Source organism: Oryctolagus cuniculus, chromosome 7, assembly GCF_051225735.1.
Source record: "Oryctolagus cuniculus isolate XC-2025 breed Fujian yellow rabbit chromosome 7, ASM5122573v1, whole genome shotgun sequence".
Classification (NCBI taxonomy): Eukaryota; Metazoa; Chordata; class Mammalia; order Lagomorpha; family Leporidae; genus Oryctolagus; species Oryctolagus cuniculus.
The window spans coordinates 159120513-159140757 of NC_142873.1; the positions used below are offsets into that span (position 1 = coordinate 159120513).

At 56.4% G+C, this 20245-nt stretch overlaps 1 protein-coding gene across 2 annotated transcripts in view; it reads left to right on the forward strand.

Moving 5' to 3' along the window:
- The first annotated feature begins 67 nt into the window (after nt 1-67).
- Nucleotides 68-20245, forward strand: part of CTNNBIP1 (catenin beta interacting protein 1) — a 54150-nt gene continuing 33972 nt past the window's right edge. Inside the window, exon 1 of one of the 2 annotated variants that reach the window (XM_002716164.6) lies at nt 68-260. The gene's annotated coding sequence lies outside the window, so the exon portion shown is untranslated. The remainder of the gene's footprint in view (nt 261-20245) is intronic. The other variant, XM_070079328.2, reaches the window with a different exon arrangement.

Below are 20245 nucleotides of genomic sequence, written 5' to 3' on the forward strand. Positions count from 1 at the left end.
GTTGCCGTCGCCGCGCCTCCGCCGCCCGCGCGGAGCCGATGCCGCCCCCTCCGCCGGGCCCTCCTCCGGCGGCCTGGCGCCTCCCTCCCTCCCCGCCGCGGTGACTCACGGAGCGGGAGGCGGAGGCTGAGGCGGCCGCTCCCGCTGCTGCTGCTACCGCCGCCGCGGCTGCTCGGGCTGAGCGCGCCCCGGAACAGGCCGCCGCGCGCCGCGCTCCGGACCCCCAGCCCCCGCCGGCCCGGCCGGGTCGGGCGGCCCAGGTAAGCGCAAGGCCGGCCCATGCTCGCAGTGCCCGGGCCCGCGCCGCGCCGGAGCCCGGGGCAGCCGCCGGCCCTTTGTCTCCCGGGGAGGGGCCGCGCAGGGCGCCCCCGACCCCGCTCGGACTCACCGGCCTGGCCCGGGCCTCCCCGCCCCCGCCCGGGGGACGTCTCCACAGGTGTCCGAGCCCCCGGCCCTGTTGCTCACCCCTCCGCGTCCGCGGGGATGTCACCGTCTGGCCCCTGGTCTCTTCCCTCACCTGCGCGCGGCTCGCAGCATCCTGACTCCAGGTTTCCCCAAACTAAATGCAGCCGGGGTCTGACCCGGGGCCGTCCCCCGGGTCTGATTGGGGTGCGTCCCAGTGCCAGCCCTCCCTGGTGGGTGTTCCTGGGACACCTTGGAGGCGCAGGTCTCACCTGGATGGCGGGGGCGTGTGTACGTGAACCTGCAAAATTAACCACTTGGAGCCCGGAACTCCACTTCTCACCTCTTCCTCGTCCCTCTCACCGCAGCCGCCTTCCTCTTTAAACCTGGGAACCAAGACCCGCAGGTGTGGACGCCCGAGCTCTCTTAGGCCCTACGTGTCTTGACCCAGCCGTACCTGCTGTCAGGTTGGCCCCTGGGGAGGCCTGAGGGGCCCGGGTTGGCATCAGTCAAGAGTTTTAGGAATAATGAGACATGCGACTAGCAGCACCTCCTATCTGAGTGTGCCCCAGCTGCTAATTGCCTTGTCTCCTGTCACTCCCAGTACTCAGGGAGGCCTGCCTGGCCGGCTGCTGGGGAAACTGAGGCACAGGGTGTGTTGGTGAGGGACCCGGAGCAAGTTCAGAGTTTTGTCTTGCGGCTCCGTTCTCTGGTTCCTTGGCTCCTAGCTCCCTGCTACAACCGCTGGGCTCTCGTTCCTGGCTTCAGACCCTAGGTGATAACTGATCTCTTGGGCCATTAAAGTGTCCAGGATGCCAACAGCTCCCACTGATTTAAATCAGGACACTGAATCATAAGTAGAGGTGGCAGCTGGTAGATGCCCGTGCGTCACTGATGGTTTCCTGGGGACTTAAGTGGTCCTTGTAAATACCTCCATTGGCCGCAGACTTGCCCCTTCGAGGGTGAGCACCTACTGTGTGCCAGGACCGTTCCAGGCACGGGCGCTTACGTGGGGCAGACAGGACGGTCCCTGGCCACCTGTGAGGACCGTTCCAGGCACGGGCGCTTACGTGGGGCAGACAGACAGGACGGTCCCTGGCCACCTGCGGGTGAATTCTAAAGAGGAAGGAGGAATAGGCAAGGGGACAATTTCAGGAGTGGTAGGGGCCAGAACAGGAAGCATCTGTAGATGGTGGTGGGTGAAGCTGCTTGCCTGGCACACCCACATCCCATAGTGTTAGGCTGGGTCAAGTCCTGGCTACTCCACTTCCAATCCAGTTTCCTGCTGATGCATCCCAGAGGAAAGAGATGATGGCTCAGATGCTTGGGCCCCTGCCTCCCACATGGGAGACCCAGGTGGAGTTCCTGGCTCCTGGCTTTGACCTGGCCCAGCCTGGCTGTTCATTTATGGAATGAACTGGTGGAGGGAAGATTCTCTCTCTCTCTCTTGCTCTGCCTTTCAAGTAGATGAAAAATAAACATTAATTTTTTTTTTTATATCTGTAGAACAACAAAGATTTTCTAGGTTGTAGTGAAGAGTTTGGATTTTATTCCAAGTGCAGGTAGAAACCACTGGAGTGTTTTAAGCAGAGACGTGATAAGATCTGATTCAAGTTGTGTTTTTTTTTTTGGACAGGCAGAGTGGCCAGTGAGAGAGAGACAGAAAGGTCTTCCTTTTGCCGTTGGTTCACCCTCCAATGGCCGCCGTGGCTGGCGCACCACGGCCTGCGCATCACGCTGATCCGATGGCAGGAGCCAGGTGCTTCTCCTGGTCTCCCATGGGGTGCAGGGCCCAAGCACCTGGGCCATCCTCCACTGCACTCCCTGGCCACAGCAGAGAGCTGGCCTGGAAGAGGGGCAACCGGGACAGAATCCAGCACCCCGACTGGGACTAGAACCCGGTGTGCCGGCACCGCAAGGTGGAGGATTAGCCTAGTGAGCCGCAGCACCGGCCTGATTCAAGTTTTATAAGGTGTTGCGGCTGCTGCCGAGACTGGATGCGGGGAACAGGAGTGCAGGCAGGGGTGTTCGTCAGGAAAACTCCGGTGGGCGGAAGCAGCAGGGCAGCAGCAGAACTGAAGCCGTGGGGTCAGCGTGCTCCCCAGGAGAGGCTGAGAGCCGAAAAGCGAACCTCTGGGGAGCACCGACTGGGGGCTCTGGTCTAGTCCCTGATCCCTAGAGCTACCGCGCTCAGGGTTCGTTCAGGAAGCCTCGTTCAGACTCTCTGGTGACTCAGACACCGTGCTGGGGTCCAGGACCAGGTCAGACACCTGTCTGAGCCCACACACAGTCTGCGGACCTGAAGGTTTAACTCAGAGCAGTGTCCGCTTTGTAACCGTGTGCGCCCGGCGACGGGAGAGGTCTGTGGGCCTCAGCGTCGGTCAGAGGCGGAGGAGGAGGGCAGAACACACCGGACTTCATTCCTGCTTGCTTGCGTGGAGGCGTTATGCCCTGTCTGAATGGGAAGACGCTCACTAAGAACCACGAATTGAAACGGTCCTCAGGGGAGGTGGAGAACATCCCAGTGGCTGTGAACTTGAGCTGTTAAGCGGAACAAAACTTGATTTCTGTACTGCTCCAGTTGTGTGCTGTCAGAGCATGTCAGAATGAGGGGACCTTGGGGGTTGCATAGCCAGCCCCCTGCTCTGTGGTGGAGTAGACATGGAAGACTCCTTGGAAGACCCACTGCGGTGTGGACATTTTCCTAGGCTGCCCGTCCTGCTTGTGTTTCTGCTCCCTGTGTATGGGCAGGAGGCCAGGATCGCCACGAGATTCGTCTGTGTTCCCCGTGGCGTCTGGACCCACACCTGCACGATGTGTACACTCAATCACATGCTGGGTGTCTGGCCTGGGTGTCTCATTGACCTAAAGCTAGAAGCAAGGAGTCCTGGCCCTGGCCCTGTGTTTTCCTCACTCCACTCCCTTGCAGACTGCCCTCCACGGGCCAAGTTGGGGGTCAACCCTGCAGTCTCGGGTCCCTGTGCTCATGGGACAGGACGGCCGGGCCTTGGTGGGGCTGCTCCCTTTCCATCGCTGCCTACAGGGAACAGCTGCAGAGGGTGCTGACCGAGGAGTTATTTGACACTCAGCAAATGTGAGGTGCAGCTCTTAACGAGAGCACGGACTTTGTACCAAGAGCGTCTGGGTTTGCATCTTGGTTCTGCCGTCATGAGCTGCAGGACCTCCACCGAGTGACAACCTGTCCGCGCCTGACTTGCCCATCTGTAAGAGAATAGTACTTCCCCCTGGCGTTGTTGGCAGCTTGAAGGTAACCCTTACCTGTTAGATGCTTAGAACAGAACCTTTGTTGAAGCATTCATTGCTGCACCTTTTTAGTCAACGCTTGGTGCGTTGACTAAAAAGCTCTTTGGGAGCAGAGATAATGTCTTTTGTTTTTATTTTAAATATTTTTATTTATTTGTTTGCAAAGCAGAGTTACAGAGAGAGGTCTTGCATCTGCTCATACATTCCCCAAATGGCCGTGATGGCTGGAGGTGGGCCGATCCAAAGCCAGGAGCTTCTTCTGGGTCTTCCACGTGGGTGCAGGTTGGGCCATTCTCCACTGCTTTCCCAGGTGCATTAACAGGGAGCTGGATGGGAAGTGGAGCAGCCGGGACTCGAACCAGCGCCCATATGGGATGCAGGAGGAGGTTTAACCTACTACACCACAGCACCAACCTCAATAATGTCTTTTTATTGTTGTCTGCTGTTACAGTCCAGTGCCTAAACTTTGTTGGTACTCAGTAGACATTTGTCAACTTGAATGACTTTTTGAGTACTCAGTATGCGCCAGGCACTGTTGTAGACATTGGGGATCCAGCCAAGAACGTGGGGGTCAAGGTGTGTAGTCTAATGACGTTTCTCTCCCAGTGGGAGGAAACAGGAAACAGCTGCACGCAGAGGTACGATGTGGCAGACTTTCGGTACACAGCTAAGACGCCACTTGGGATGCCTGTAGCCCATAAGGGCGCCTCTGAATTTGAGTGCCAGCTCCACTACTGCTACTTCCTCTTTTTTTGTTTTTAAAGATTTATTTTATTTATTTGGAAGGCAGAGTTACAGAGAGAGAGAGAGAGAGAGAGATCTTCCATCTGCTGGCTCACTCCCTAAATGGCCACAAAGTCCAGAGCTGGGCCAGTCTGAAGCCAGGAGCCAGGAGCTTCTGGATCTCCCACGTGGGTGCAGGTGCAGGGGCCCAAGCACTTGGGACAGCTTTTATTACTTTTACAGGCATATTAGCAGGGAGCTGGAAAAGAAGTGGAGCAGCTGGGACTTGAACCAGCACCCATATGGGATGCCAGCATCACAGGCAGTGGCTTTACCTGCTGTGCCTCAATGCCCCCTGTGGGGAGCAACCCGGACTAGTCTAAGTTACTGGAATTAAGACTTATTCTATGCATCTGCTCTCCCACAATATGGCGCTGGGAGAGAAGAAAACAGCTTCTACACAGCTGCCTCCAGTTCAACCAATAAACTGTAGGACTTGCTCCTGATTGGAGGAGAGCAGCGTACTCGGCGTGTGGGCAGCCGAGTTGGGATTGGCAGAGGAGGACTATAAAGGAGGAGAGAGATGGCATGCACCAGGAACATCTAAGGGGAACATCTGAGGGAACACCTGTGCAGCCCCCGAGAGAGCCGGCCGGCGGTGTGCCGCTCCCCTGCGGAAGTGGGGAATGTGGCCAGGGGGAACTGCCCTTCCACGGAGGTGGAAGGGACAGTAGCCAACCCGGGAAGAACCAGCAGCAAACCCGGGGAGGGCCGAGCAGACGAAAGAACAGCGCAGGGTCCTGTGTCGTTCCTCCACGAAGAGGGGGAGCGACATAATGGTGCCGTGACTCGGATATGAAGCCTAGGCAGGTTTAGTGTCGTTCCTCCATGAAGAGGGGGAGCGACAGCCCCCCGCCCTGCTTCTGATCCAGTTTCCTGCCAGTGCGCACCTGGAAGGCAGCAGACGATGGCTTAGGGCCTGACTCCCTGCCACCTAGATGGGAGACCTGGAATGATTACCAGGCTCCTGGCTTTGGCCTGGCCCAGTCCTGGCTGTTGCAGACATTTGGAGAGTGAAAGCAGATAGAAGATCTCTTTCTCTCTCTGGTTTTCAGATAAATAATTTTTTTTAATGTCGGATAGTGAAGAGATACCTGGGGAGGAAACAGCACAGTCAGAGGGGGTGGCCCGGCTGAGGGTTATGGTAATGACATTGGGCTTCCAGGGATGACTTTGGCTTGAGACCTGGGTGATGATCCAGAGATCCAGCGAGAGGTAAGCCCAGTGGGACTGAAGTGTGAATGAGGGGTCCCCAGGGGCCAGATCTGCAGCCGAGGTGGGGATCTGGATTTTAATCTCCAGTTCTGAACAGTGGGAGTCACTGCTTGGAAAGTCCCCTGGGGGTCTCAGAGAATATTTGAATCCAAATGAAAAGAAAGAGCAGGAAGCCAGGGAGAAGAGCAAGCTGGCCGTCTTTGTTCTGGGAAGGCTCTGGAGGCCAGTAGGCCTGAGCTGATTCCTGTCTGGTCACTCGTTTCGTGGGTTGGCGCGGGCCGGGTCGCACGTGCACACAGCTTAGGTTGGGCTTGCTTTCCTGCCTGAGTCCGAAGGCCATCACCAGACCTTGAGCGAGTGAGTGCTGCTGTCTCGTGAGCGCCTTGTCGTCCTTGGAGGGATGTCCCATGGTCTGTGCGCCTCCCTGCAAGGACTGAAGCCACTTCTGTTAAGAAAAACTAATAAACACACAATTTTATTTTATTTATTTGAAAGGCAGAATTAGGGAGATGTGTGTGTGTGTGTGTGTGTGTGTGTGGAGAGAGATATTTTCACCCACTTGTTAGCATCTTCTAATAACAGTCAGGGCTGGGTCAGGCTGAAGCCAGGATTCTGCAGCTCTGTCCAATCTCCCACGTGGGTGCAGGCAACCAAGCACTCAGACCATCCTCTGCTGCTTTCCCAGGTGCTTTAGCAGGGAGCTGGGTTGGAAGTGGAGCAGCCGGGACTAGAACTGTGCCCATATGGGATGCCAGTATCACAGGTGGCGGCTTTACCCTGCCTTGGAGTTTCGCTGCTGCTGTTCTGTGTGTGTTGAGGTTGTGTGGGATCAGAGCTTCTTTGCTTGGAGTAGACCAAGGTTGCCCAGACAGCCTCCATACTTCTGCTCTCCCAGGCTCTCCATAGAGCACTGGGCCACACTGCCTCCTCTTGACGCCTCCTGTTGATCACTTGATAGAAATGAGGTGCTGCCTAGAAAGCATTGCTGTCTGGTGTGGGCCGAATGGGATCGGGAAGCTCAGTAGAGCCCCAGAGACCCAGGATTGCAGAGGCGGCCACTTGGCAGCTTTTCCCATTGCCACCTCCCCCAAGGCCTGCTGCTGCACCGGGAGTTAATGGGAGCCAAACAGGGCTTTTTTGCAAGTTGCATTCAGGGTCCTGGGGCATTCGGTGGCAAAATCCTAAATACCTGTTGGGGCCAGGTCGGTCGTCTGCAGCTTTGTAAAGCCAAAGTGCAGAGAGGGTGCGACCTGTTCCGCTGCGACTGGCTCTCTTGCCCTGAAGTTATGTGTGCCCTCTAAAGACGAGAGTGACTGGCCTTTTGCGTGCATGGTCTCCACAGTCCTCGCTGTAGCTTCTGGGCCGTGATTACTGTTGTACACGTTCAGAAGCTGAGGCCTGGCAGGGGCTGAGGTCCAGCTGGCTGGGAAAAGGCAGAGTTCAGAGCCAGGCAGCGTGGCTCCCGAGGAGCTCTGAGCACCGTGTTATGGTGATTTCTCGGCAGAGATGATTGGGAAGAAAACGAAAATGTGCCTGAAGCCCGTGGAGGGGATGAACGTTCCTACAGTCGCCGGGGTTAACGTGTCGGCGGCTGCAAAGGGCTTGCATGTTAGGCCTTTCCCTGCCTTTTCTGACCTTGGGCAACTAATTAACCTCCCTTTTGCCTCGCTTTCCCTGGCCGTAAATGGGGATAATGATACTGGTACCTCCCTAGTTCCCAGGGGCGCTATGATGTTTGAGCCAAAGTGCTTTTGAACTTCTTTTATGAAGAGGGAACTGGGCACCAACTGCTGTTGTACTCAGTCATTAAAGACCCATTAGGCCCCGGTCCTCCTCGGAGCCTTATTAAGAGGCCGAGGTGGCAGTCCCCGGAGGGAAGGGCTCCTCCTTGGTGGGCACGGCCCAGTCCAACCACTGCCTTTCCCTTCTGGGCTTCTTTAAGGGTTGAAGATCAGGAAAGTATCCCCGCTTTTCTTGGCTGTGTTGCACGGGGTAAGCCCCCGTGAGCAGGCGTGTACGTGAGAACAGGGCCGAGGGCCACCAGCGGCAGGGCTTGGCTTCTCGTCCTCGTGCTGAGGTCACGTCGACAAGTGTTGGCTGGCTTTGTCTGCACTCCGTCCCTTGCCCTCCTCTCTTCCAGTGGCTCATTCAGTCGACTGAGGTGTCTTTATTGAGGCCTTGCTACAGTGTGGGTACCGTCACGGGTCCTGGGAATCCTGATGGTGGTGAGCAAGTCAGACCCTGTCTGCCCCCTCCCGCCCCCCCCACAGCCTGTATTCTGCAGCCGCGAGGCTTGTCATCCAGCCAGGGTCGTGTGAGTGTGGAGAACATGTCGGCCAGGGTGTCCCAGCTCTCAGGAGAGTCATCTCCAGATGTGTGCTTGGTCCAGCGCTTCCCCGCCCAGCGTGGCCATGCAGGGGTGGGGGTGGGGGCTGTGTTGGCTTCCCTGGAATGCAGGGGAAAGTTTCATAGACTGGAGCTGCTCCGTGCCGCATGTGACGGAGCTGCACGTGGTACAAGCATCTTTTTTTTTTTTTTCAAGATTTATTTATTTATTTGAAAGGCAGAGATACAGAGAGGGAAGGAGAGAGAGATCTACCATCTGCTTATTCACTCCCCAAATGACTGCAGTGGCTGGAGCTGGGCAGGGCCGGAGCCAGGAGCCAGGGGCTTCTTCTGGTCCCCCATGTGGCTGCAGGGGCCCATCTTCTGCTGCTTGTCCAGGCACATTAGCAGGGAGCTGGATCAGAAGTGGAGCAGCTGGGACTCGAATTGGTGCCCACATGGGATGCTGGCGCCACAGGTGGAGGCTTAACCATCTATACTACAGTACAGCCATCTTTAAACAGCGAGCACCCCGGGGTGGGCCTTTGGCTCAGCGGGCAAGCTGCTGCTTGAGTCACCTGTATCCTGGCGTCCACTTCCTGGCCCGTCCACTTCCCATCAGCTTCCTACTAATGCACCCTGGGAAGCAACATATGGCCCAAATACTTGAGTCCCCCTGCCCACGTGGGAGACCCAGATAGAATTCTGGCCTTTTGAGTTTGGCCTGGCCCTGCCTTGGTTATTGCGGCCATTTGGAGAGTCAACCAGCAGATGGAAGGTCTCTGTCTCTCTGCCTTTCAGATAAAATTAAAAAAAAAAAAAAAATTAAGCTATGAACACCCAGCAGCTGAGAGCCCTTCCCTTTGCCTGTTCCTGAGTTCAGGGAGGGAAGAGTGATCGCACTGAGCGTCTGTTTCCAGGGTTTGTGCTTGGAGGACTGTGATGCCACCAAACCAGTGCGTATCTTACGTAACAGCAGCAGGCGAGGGGTGGCTGGTGGGCTGCGGGGCTGACTGCCCTCTGCTGTGTCCGCAGGGTTCCCCAAGGGGCTGAGGCCTGTGGACACCTGTGTTCTTGAGCCCTCACGTGGGTCAGTACTAGCAGAATGGGGTGGGGGCAGGGTTCTCTGCTCCATGTCTGCCTAGCACCAGGCCTGCAGTGTCTGCAGAGACCAAGGTCACGGAGGCCCAGAGCAGTTCATGTGGAAGCACAGGGTATCCTTCCTGTCTTCCTCCAGGGGGGCTGGAGAAGCCCAAGGCCACGGAGCTGGCTGCCCACCTGCGGAGGGAGGAGCAGAGCTGGGGCCTCGCCCGTCCCAGGGATGTCACCCTCCCCCAGCCCCAGACACGTCCCTGCGTGTGGTGCCCCTGGTGCTGATGGGCCACCCTTCATTCTGGGCGGCGGGGCAGGGTCCCTCGGGCTGAGCGAGAGGAAGCCTGGCCCTGCAGTGCTCCTGGACTAACTCAAGTGTGCCAGAGCCCGCATGACGCCGTTTCGGGGGGGATGTGACCCACTTCCATCTCCTCCCCAGCGTGGACGGCTGGGTGGGAGGCTTTGAGACCAGCTCCAATTAAGCTTCTCTCAGGCCTGCACATTACCCAAGTGTGCAGCCCACGTGTTTCCTGCTGCTGGAACCCCGTGGTCCACAGCCTGGCTGTGCGGCAGTCCTGCTTCTGCCGGCGGGCTTCCTGCCAGATCAGGGTCCCCGGCGGATCAACAAATGCCTCTCACAGTGCGGGCCCCACCCCTCTCTTCCTGCTAAACCGCTGGGCAAACCAGGGACCCGTTTCCAAGGAGATGGTTAGCTCTGACCGCCTGGCCCAGGCTGCCCTGGCTCCTCCCAGAGACGGTCCTGACCCTGGCTTCACCTCGCGGAATCCTCATCTGCTGCAGGGACAGGAAATAAAACCTGTTGTGGACCCTCTAGGTTTCTTGCAGGTGGAGGACATTTTAGTAATATCCGGTTTTATGATTTTTGTTTCTTCCCGGGTCCGTGGGGACTGATTTATGCCACGAAGCCGTATGTACTGCTGGGGGAACTAGGGGACTTTCAGCTTTAGGTAAAGGGACGGTTCCAAGCCCCGGAAGGATCCAAGTGTGTTTATGAAGAAGGGGGCGGGGGCGGGAAGGCCGTGTGAGCCAAGGTTGGCTCTGGGGAAGCTGTGTGAGCACGTTCCCGACCCCGCGCTCCACACTCAGCTTCCGGACCAGGGCAGGGGCCCCACCCCGTGTGTGTCAGCACCTCAGCACGTGGCCTGCCTTGGCTGACCGCCGGCACGGTGGGCAGGCGGGGGGTACAAGCAGGCACGCTGGCTTTGGGGCGTCTCTCCCAGTCCTGCTTCCTGCTGAGAGCTTGTGGTGGGTGCTGCTGAGTGCAGCCGGCTGGAACCCGGCACACGCCCCCCTTCCTCCCTGCTGCTCCACCTGGGGGTGGCGTCTGCCCTATGCTGGCCGCGCTCTCCTTGCTGGTGGCCTCTGCAGAGACCAGGTCTTGCAGGCCCGTGAGCCTCAGAGCAGGAGAGGAGTGAATCGCTCAGACGCAGACTGCACGGGGCCGGCCCAGCCCCCCGAAGACCCTTCTTTCCTTCCGAGCTTCCGGCCCCATCCCTTCCCCTACTCCACCCTGTAGGCAAAAGACAGCGCGCACAGAACCAAAAGGCGGCCTGGTCTGCACGGTGACGGTGACGGCTGCGTCCCTCCCTGGATTCACAGCCGTGCGGGCTCCTCCGAAGTGCTGCTGTTAGCAGGGTCCCTCAGATCTCAGCAGGGCCGCTCTGCGTTTCTGTGAGCACGGTTTTCCACAGGCGTGACCGCGCGTGTCTCCATGCACATACCCTCTGGATACGGTATTTTTTATTTACTCTTTAAAGATTTATTTATGTCATTTTGAAAGAGTTACAGAGAGAGCCCATCCTCTGGTTCACTCCCCAGGTGGCTGCAACACCCAGCGCCACTCCAGGCCGAAGCCAGGAGCCAGGAGCTTCATCAGGGTCTCCCACGTGGCTGGCGGGGGCCCAAGCACTTGGCCATCAGCAGGGAGCTGGATTTGAAGTGGAGCAGCTGGGACATGAACCAGCTCCCATGTGGGCTGCCGGTGTCACAGGCTGCGGCTTTACCTGCCACGCCACAGCGCTGGCCGTACCCTGTTTTTAAGTCAGAGACACTGCGTTATGTGAGCACAGTTTCCACAGGCATGACACACACGTGTCTCCGTGGACACACACTGGAGACGATATTCTCAACACTGCAATACAGTGTTCTGCACTGCAGTTTTTCCACTGGTTAAACACCAGGTCATCGTCATTGTCCTTTTGCTGCCATGTGCCTGATGGCGCGAGTGGTCACTGTGTGCTGACGTTCATCTCACTACTCACACAACAGCCCTGCAGATTCAGTACTGTTTTTTTTTTTTTTTAAGATTTATTTATTTATTTGAAAGTCAGAGTTACACAGAGAGAGAAGGAGAGTCAGAGAGAGAGAGAGAGAGAGGTCTTCCATCCACTGGTTCACTTCCCAATTGGCTGCAACGGCTGGAGCTGCGCTGATCCGAAGCCAGGAGCCAGGAGCTTCTTCTGGGTCTCCCATTCTGGTGCAGGGGCCCAAGGACTTGGGCCATCCTCTACTGCTTTCCCAGGCCATAGCAGAGAGCTGGATCAGAAGTGGAGCAGCTGGGTCTTGAACCTGCGCCCATATGGGATGCCAGTACTGCAGGTTGCAGCTTTTCCCACTAAGCCACAGCGCTGTCCCCCAGTACTGTTCTTGTACAGTTTGTAATGAGTAAGCTGAGGCACAGAGATCAAGTCATTTTTCTAAGTTCATCTGGAACCACCTTACTTGATGTAATGGCTCCATGGCATTCTACTGATTGGTTGTGTTTTAGTTATTTTTTTAGCCAATCCTGAATTGGTAAATATTTAAGTTTGGTCTTTTCCTCTCATTTATTTCCATGGACAGGCATTGTGGCACAGCAGATTGAACCACTACTTGGGACACTGGCATCCTTTGCTAGGGTGCCTGGGTTCAAGTCTCACCTCTGCTTCTGATCCAGCTCCCTGTTAATGTGAACCCTAGGAATCAGGGGTAGCTCAAGTATTTGAGTCCCTACCAACCACTGAGAGACCCAGATGGAGCTCCTGGCTCCTGTCTTTGGTCTGACCCAGCCCCAGCTGTTGCCAGCATTTGGGGAGTGAACCAGTGTTGGAAGATATCTCTTTCTCCTTCTCTCTCTCCTTCTCTCCCCCCTCCCCCCACTTCTCTCTCTCTCTTCCTCCATCACTTTGCATTTTAAATAAATAGGGGCCAGCATTATGGCATAGTGGGTAAAGGTGCCACCTATGACACCCATATGGGTGCTGGTTGGTATCTCGGCTGCTCTACTTCCAATCCAGCTCCCTGCTAATGTTCCTGGGAAAGTAGTGGAAGATGGCCCACATGCTTGACCCCCTGCCACCTACGTGGAAGACCCTGATGAAGCTACTGGCTCCTGGCTTCAGCCTGGCTCAGCCCTGGACATTGGGCAGTGAAACAGCAGATGAAAAATATGTCTCTCTCACTCTCCTTGTCTCTCTATTTATAACTCTGACTTTCAAATAAATAAATAAATCTTAAGAAAGGACAAACAAATTAACAGACTTGGATAATAAACAATAAAAACATACTTTAAAATCTTTTTTTTTTTTTTTGGATTTGAAAGGCAGAGACACAGAAACAGATCTTCCATCTGCTGGCTCACTCCCCAAATTCCCGCAACAGCCAGGGTGGGTCTGGCCAAAGCCAGGAGCCCGTTGCTCAGTCGGGGTCACCCATGTGACCGGCAGTGACCCGAGCACCTGAGCCCTGACCTGTCGCCTTGGGCTGTGCCCCAGCGGAGACCAGAAGAGGAAGCAGAGCCGAGACTGAGCCCAGGACAGTACCTAGGACGCCGGTGTCCCAAGCAGAGGCCTGACATGTTGTGCCACAACACCCGCTCCAAGATCCAGCACTCTGTGCGCGCAGGCGCTGTATGAGGAGGCCTGTTTCCCGTGTCAGCCCCGCCTTGCCCAGCTCTCTGGCTGGGAAGTGGTCGTGGACAGTTTTTTATTTGCGTTCTCCTCGTTTGGAAGTGAGGCCTCATCTCCTGTCTTTACAGATCACTTATGAACAGATGAGCAGTCTGTTGTGTCCTTCGCCCGCTTCCTTCTTACTCTGGCAGTCTTTTTCTTACTGATCTAGGGGTGTTCTTTTTTTTGTTTTTATGCAATCAAAAATTTTTTGTTTCCATTTTATTTGAAAGACAGAGAGTCAGAGAGATAGATGGAGAGAGATCTTCCGTCCGCTGGTTCACTCTCCAGGTGCCTGTGACAGCCAGGGCTGGGCCAGGTGGGACCCAGGGACCCAGATCTCCATCCAGGTCTCCCCTGGAGCCTTCATCTGCTTCCCCGCAGGGTGCGCACCTGCAGGAAGCCGGATCGGAAGTGGAGGAGCTGGGACCTGAGCCCGCACTCCAGTATGGGACGCAGGAACCACGGAGCCGAACGCCTGCCCCATGGGTTTTCTTTTTGTATTGAGGAAGTTTGTCCTGTGGCTGTGATATGTGTCACGCATGTTTCTCCCCAGTTATCATTACATTTTGATTATATTGTGTTTCTCATGCACACTTTTGATTTTATTTGTCTATTACTTTCAGATTTTATTCCATATTATTTTCTTCTCCCGCTGGTTTTTTCTTCTGTTTTTCCTCTAATATATTTAGTGTATTTTCTATCTATGGAACTTTGACCCATAACCTAGGTATCAGAGAAATTACCAGGAAATGGGGCAGACTGGCCCCATGCCTCCGGTAGATCTTGGATATCATCAGCTCACCAAAATGTTCAAAATTAATCCAGTTCTAAGCCATAATTGGACACATGGAGGCTGTGGGAATCCCAGAGGCGGCGCTGTGGCTCTGACGGTTAGAGCTGTGACAGGCCAGCAGCTGGCGAACGATGGTGCGGGCACTGCATGCAGCCGAGACCCTCAGTGAGGCCCCGTGCCGGAAGCCAGCACGGGCCGGATTGAGAGGTGGGCACAGGTTGGGCTGTACATCAGAGGCATTGCGGAGTCAGAATTAAATTCCTGGGGGCAGACGGGGTTTGGCCCAGCAGTTAAGACACCGGTTAGGATGCCCGCATCCCATGCCGCAGAGCCTGGGTTCAGATTCCCGCCTCCAGCTTCCCAGCAGTGCAGACCCTGGGAGGCAGTGGTGACGGCCCAAGTGAGTGGGTTCCTGCCGCCTGCATGGAGGCTTGGATTGAGTTCCCAGCTCCTGTAGACATGTAAGCAGTGAACCAGCAGCAGATGGAAGATGGATCTCTGTCTCTGCCTCTCCCTCTCTGTAACTCTGCCTTTTAAATAAATAAGTAAATATTTTAAAACTATATATTAGGGACCAGCACTGTGGCATAGTGGGTAAAGCTGCTGCCTGCAGTTCTAGCATCCCATATGGGCGCTGGTTCAAGTCCCAGCTGCTCCACTTCCAATCCAGCTCTCTGCTATGGCCTGGGAAAGCAGTAGAGGATGGCCCAAGTCCTTGGAAGAAGCTCCTGGCTCCTGGCTTTGGATCACTGCAGCTCAGGCCGCTGCAGCCAATTGGGGAGTGAACTAGTGGATTGAAAACTTCTATCTCTCTCTCTCTCCCCCTCCCTCTGCCTCTCTGTAACTTTGACTTTCAAATAAATAAATCAATCTTAAAATAAAAACAAATGCACAAATTAAAAAAAAAAGCTATGTATTAGAGGACAAGCGAGTTCCGTGAGTGGGATGGCGCTGGTTGCGGGAGATGGGCTCTGGTTGGGAGACTCAAGGTAGGAGAGGCGAGTTGGGGAGGAGCCTACGTCTGCAGCTTTCAGATGGCTCCGGAAAACAAGCAGCGTCGTACCCCCAGGAGCAGCCCCATGCACACACGCGCCTGGGTGCTGCTCTCCCCAGGGCCGACTGCAGGGCCTTCCTGTGGAAGTCTTCAGACCACGTGTGGTGGAATGCTTTCAGTGAAAACGCCATGCGTGGATCGCACACTTTTCACCAAAAATCACCTTTGAATTCCGCTTTTCCATGTACTGCCTCTGGTGTTTCTGTGGCTTCGTAATTTCTCGGGAAAAAGGTGAGGAGGAGCAGAGTCACTTGCTTCGTGGTGGGCCCCTGGCCTCTCCCGGCCCTCGGGGCTTTTGTCCTGGCTTGCTTGGGGGGGGGGGTTGGCGCTCGGTGTCTGTGTCCCTCTCCTCCCGGGAACGTTTAGGTAAGCCGTCCTTCTGTGGACTTGGGCCTTTCTAGGATGAAACACCTTTCTGGCAGATGTGAGTTTTCTGGAAGCAGGTGAGGGCCAGCGTGCATTCTCCTGCCCACTAGAGCTTGTGCCTTTTTTTTTTTTTTTTTTTTTTTTTTTTTTTGTTATTGCATTATGTGCTCCAAGTACATTTCAAGGAAGTTGAGTTTCCATCCTCAGGAACGTGGTCGTGCTCAGGAAGCCTGGGTGGAAGCCGTTTGCTCTTGGCTGAGTTTTGCAGGAGGTCTGGTCTTGCCTGCACTCTGTGGCCATGGGCTGTAAAAAAGCCCCTGGGTGTCATTTTGTGAAACGTGACAGTTGGATGAGTCGCTGGCCTGTAAAACCGGGAGTCTCTTTGCCAGGGGAGTCTCACCAGGCCAGCTCTGCCCCGTGGCCTGCTGACTAATGGTTTTGTGGCTTTGGGAATGGAGGTGCCATCTGGCTCCTGAACTGGATTGCCAGGGTGTGCCTGGTTCTGGGTGTTTGTGCCTACGCCCGCTGGGAAGAATGGGGACAGCTTCTCTTGGAGCCTCCAAGTGGCCCCTGGGCCTCCACGCCCATTCCTCTGCTCTCCTGAGCTCCTCCCTGGTGGCCCCAGCTTTGAGCCAGCCTTGCAGGGCCCGCCAGGGTTCCTGCTGTGTCAGGTGCTGTCTGCTGGTCACTCGCCTCAGCTCAGCCGCTCACTGCTTGTCCAGAGACTGGACAAGGCCTGTGACCCAGCAGGAGTTCTCATCTTGATGCTGCTTCCTCCTTCAAGTTCGTGGGAGACACACGTGGGAGACGCTGACAGTGTCTGTTGAAAACATCTTGGTTCTGATCCTCAGCTGGGCACGTGTTTGGGGAGGAAGGAAACAGTGCTCAGCATCCCGGGGAGGCTTCCTCCTTCCTCGGGTTATGCTTTGTTCCGAGGCAGCTGCCTGTGTGCTGGAGCCGAGGCAGCCGCCCACGCAAACAAGCAGTGTGGCTTGGTGCTGAGCGTGCGCCCTTCTGGGTAAACAGGCACACCTGTGGCTGTGTGCAGGCGCGCTCACGCCTGTGTGCAAAGCGCATGTTGCAGAGTTTGGAAAGAATTTCCCCCCAGAAGACTGCGCCTGGTGCCAGCAGGGTTCCAGGATGGCCTTTGCCAGTGCTGGGCAGCGAGGAGGGGGACTCAGGAGGGGACACTGGATTGACTTAATGACCTCTCAGCAGAAGGGCTCCCCTGCCCCAGGACTTGGCAGGAGCCTGGTTTAGTTGAACCAATTATAGGGGGAAGTAGTGGAGGGAACAGGAGAGGTGTTAGCGAGAGCAGTGATTCTCTCTCTCTCTCTCTTTTTAAGATTTATTTTATTTATTTGAAAGGTGGAGTGACAGAGAGAGAGGGAGAGACAGAGAGAGAAAGAGGTCTTCCAGCTGCTGGTTAACTCCCAAGAGAGCTACAACAGTTGGTGCAGGGCCAGTCTGAAGCCAGGAACCCAGAACTCCATCCGGGTCTCCCATATACAATGGCAGGAGCCCAAGCACTGGGCCATCTGCTGCTGCTGTCCCAGGCGTGTTAGCAGGGAGTGGGATCGGAAGCCGAGCAGCCGGGACTCCAGCTGGTCCCACTGCACCACAGCGCCAGCCCTGGGGCCACTGGGCGGCCTCTGGGAAGCAGGTGGTGTCCGGGAGAGCCGGGTCCTGTGGGCCTGTCGTGTGGTGCAGAGTCGGGTGACCCTGTGACCCTGTGCAGGTGTAGAGGAACATGAATGACCTCCTCCGGATAAACGGGTAACAGCGTCAGTGAGTCGTGACCCTGTGAGAGCTGACAGGGCTGTCCACGTCGGGTTGAAGGAGCTCTTGTGGTCTGATTGCCCTCTGTGCTTCTCTGGAGGTCACTCACGGTCTGCGGGGCCTCCTCCCAGCTGCTTCCCTGGGCTCACTGGGCCTGCGCTGGTCCTTCCTCCCTGAAGTTGACCCAACAGAAACGCTCCTTGTGGGGCTCAGCAGCAAGCAGGGGGTCCCGGGAGAGGAAAGGCCTCCCCACCCCCCACCCCCGCCTCCTGTGTGGAGGAGTTTTTGCTGCCCTCCTGCAGGAAGCTTCCTGGCAGGTACACAGCCTGTGGGGAAGTGGCTGGGGCCAGAGACTGCTGCCCAGGCGTGGGGGGTACTTGGGCCCTCTGGGGAGCCGGGATTCCCGGCCCTACAGGACTTGCGTGCAGCGGGGGCTCTGGGTTCTGCATTACCGCCCTCTGGAGCCTGCCACAGCCCCAGGGTCCTGAGCCCGGCTAAATGAGAGGAAGATCTGGAGCCGGAGTTTGCAGGCCTGCCGGTTCCTGACCTCAGGTCCCAGGGCTCCTACTGCTCCCTGGGAAGAAAAATCCCTTCTAAAGCCAAAAGATGCCGTTCTTGCCTGCTGTCCCGGTTCCGCTCCTGGGCGGGGATGAAGCCTGCACCACAGGTCTCCTTGCTCAGAACCGTGGTGCCCGAGGGCCCAGTCCAGGGTGTTCTGGTGCCGCTGAGGGGTATCTCAGCTCAGCCGCCGTGTCCTGTGTCGGAGCAGGCCTGCCAGGTGCCCCTGCCTCGCCATCACCCAAGTCAGGGCCAGAGACGCAGCGCGATCTGGGGGTGGTTTCACCAGCTGGGCCAGAAGCACAGATAAATGGCTTACATTGTGAGGTCTCTGCAGCAGGTGAAAGGCTGCTTGGATTCCCTGATGTTTTAGGATTATCTGAGATGTTAAATAAAAATTACAGGAGGCCGTTCCTTGGACCAAGCTCCTGCACGAGGCCCCGGCTGACCGGAAGGAAAAATCAAAATGGAGTCACTTGCACTAAAGTTGTTGTCACTGAGCTGGAACGAAGCTAGGAGCAGACTTCCCAGGAGGTCAGGATTGGAGATAACGGCTGCATTTCCTAGGCGGGCCAGCTCAGCTCCTTCAGGAGCCGGCACTGTGGGGCAGAGGGAGCAGCCATCCCTGGGATGCCCACATGCCGTAGCAGAGTGCCTGGTTCGAGTCCCAGCTGCCCTGCTTCTTCTTCTTTTCTTTGTTTTTAAGATTTATTTACTTATTTGAAAGTCAGAGTTACACAGAGAGAGGAGAGGCAGGGAGAGACAGGTCATCCATCCACTGGTTCACTCCCCAGTTGGCCACAACTGCCTTCACTGATCCGAAGGCAGGAGCCAGGAGCCAGAAGCTTCTGGGTCTCCCACGTGGGTGTAGGGGCCCAAGAACTTGGGCCATCTTCCACTTCTATCCCAGGGCATAGCAGAGAGCTGGATCCGAAGAGGAGCAGCTGGGACTAGAACCGGCACCCGCACGGGATGCCTGTGCTTCAGGCCAGGGCATTAACCTGATGCGCTACAGCGCTGGCCCCTGTCCTGCTTCTGATCCAGCTCCCTGCGGTTGTGTGAGCAGCCTGTGATGTAGCAGATGATGACTCAGGTCCCTGAGTACCTGACGCCTATGTGGGAGTCCCCGCTGGAGCCCAGGCTCCTGGCTTTGGCTCGACACAGCCCTGAGTGTTGCGGGCATTTGGAGAGTGTCTCTCCCTCTCTCTCTCACTGACTTTCAAATACCTGTCTACATAAATCTGTGTTTTTAGAAAAAGGTAACCTAGAGTAACGTGATAACCAGTTACTTTTCTTTTGTTCTGTCTCCTTGTCTTACAAGGATAGTAACTTTGAAATGACCCATCTACTTGTTTGTTGTCCCTCTATTATGAGTTTTTGAGAATTATGTTTAACAAGAGATCCAGTCCATTTTAATGCCTCTGAGAACAAGGCTGCATGGGGCCTGCGAGGGCCACAACACCGCCTCTGGTCTGTGCTCAGCGAGCATGCTGTGTGTGATGGTGAAAACAGGCAGCCGCCGTTCAGGTGTGCAAACTCGGGCCTTAGGGCAGCCCAGGGCAGGTGTTGGTAGAGCAGAGAGCAGTCAGGAGGGCTTGGTCTGGTGATCTGGCAGGGAGTGACGCTCCGGGCTGAAGGAATGGCAGGTGCAGAGGTGCCAAAGGAGCCTGGGGCCGTCGACAACTCGGGTGACACCCAGTGGGGTCTCCCGCCCCCCGCGCCATGCACAGGGGCAGGTAATTCCTCATGGTGGGCACGGACCTGTGATCACTACCCGGTTTGTCCTCCTAGGCATGACTATGAAAAGTGGCTCCAGACGTTGCCAGAAGTTGCCAGCTGTCTGTTGGGGGTGGGGGGGTGGGCAAGGAGTTGCCCTATCATGAGCCACCGCCGTGGAGGTCAGCTTGGATCTGACCGGCCGTCTGCCTCTGGCGGGGTGGAAGCGGCATCTCTTCTCGCTTCCTGTCCAGCACGCAGGTCCCGCCTGTGCTGGACTCCTGCGCTTGCTGCAGCCGGGGGCTGTGCGTGGCGGCTGTGCGCTGGTCATCCTGCAGCTGATCTGCACCAGGGCGTGGGCTTGATTCAGTGCTGCCAGGGCCTTGGCGGGTGCCTCATGCCTGCGGCAGCATGGGAGACCCTGCAGAGCGCAGACACGGAGAGTCCCGGAGTCACCTGTGCCTGCAGAGGCCTCGTCTGGCTTCGCAGCTGCTCCCGTGGAGAAGGTCGAGCTGTGGCCAGTGTGGGGCAGTGAGGGTGGGATGCAGACCGGGTTCTAAATAGCCAGGGGCCTTCTGAGACCAACTGCCCATTGTGGGACATCCCCGTTTCCATGGGACTTCTTAATGTTTTCCCAACTTCTAATTCTTGTTTCTTTTTTATTTATTTAAAAGGCAGAGTTACAGAAAGCCAGAGGCAGAGAGAGAGGTCTTCCGTCTGCTGGGTCACTCCCCAGATGGCCACAACAGCCCAAGCGGGGCTGATCTGAATCCAGGAGCTTCTTCTGGGTTTCTCATGTGGGTTCAGGGGCCCAAGAACTTTCCACTGCTTTCCCAGGCCACAGCAGAGAGCTGGATCAGAAGTGGAGCAGCCGGGACTCGAACCGGCGCCCATATGGGATGCTGGCACTGCAAGCGGCGGCTTTACCGACTACACCACAGCGCCGGC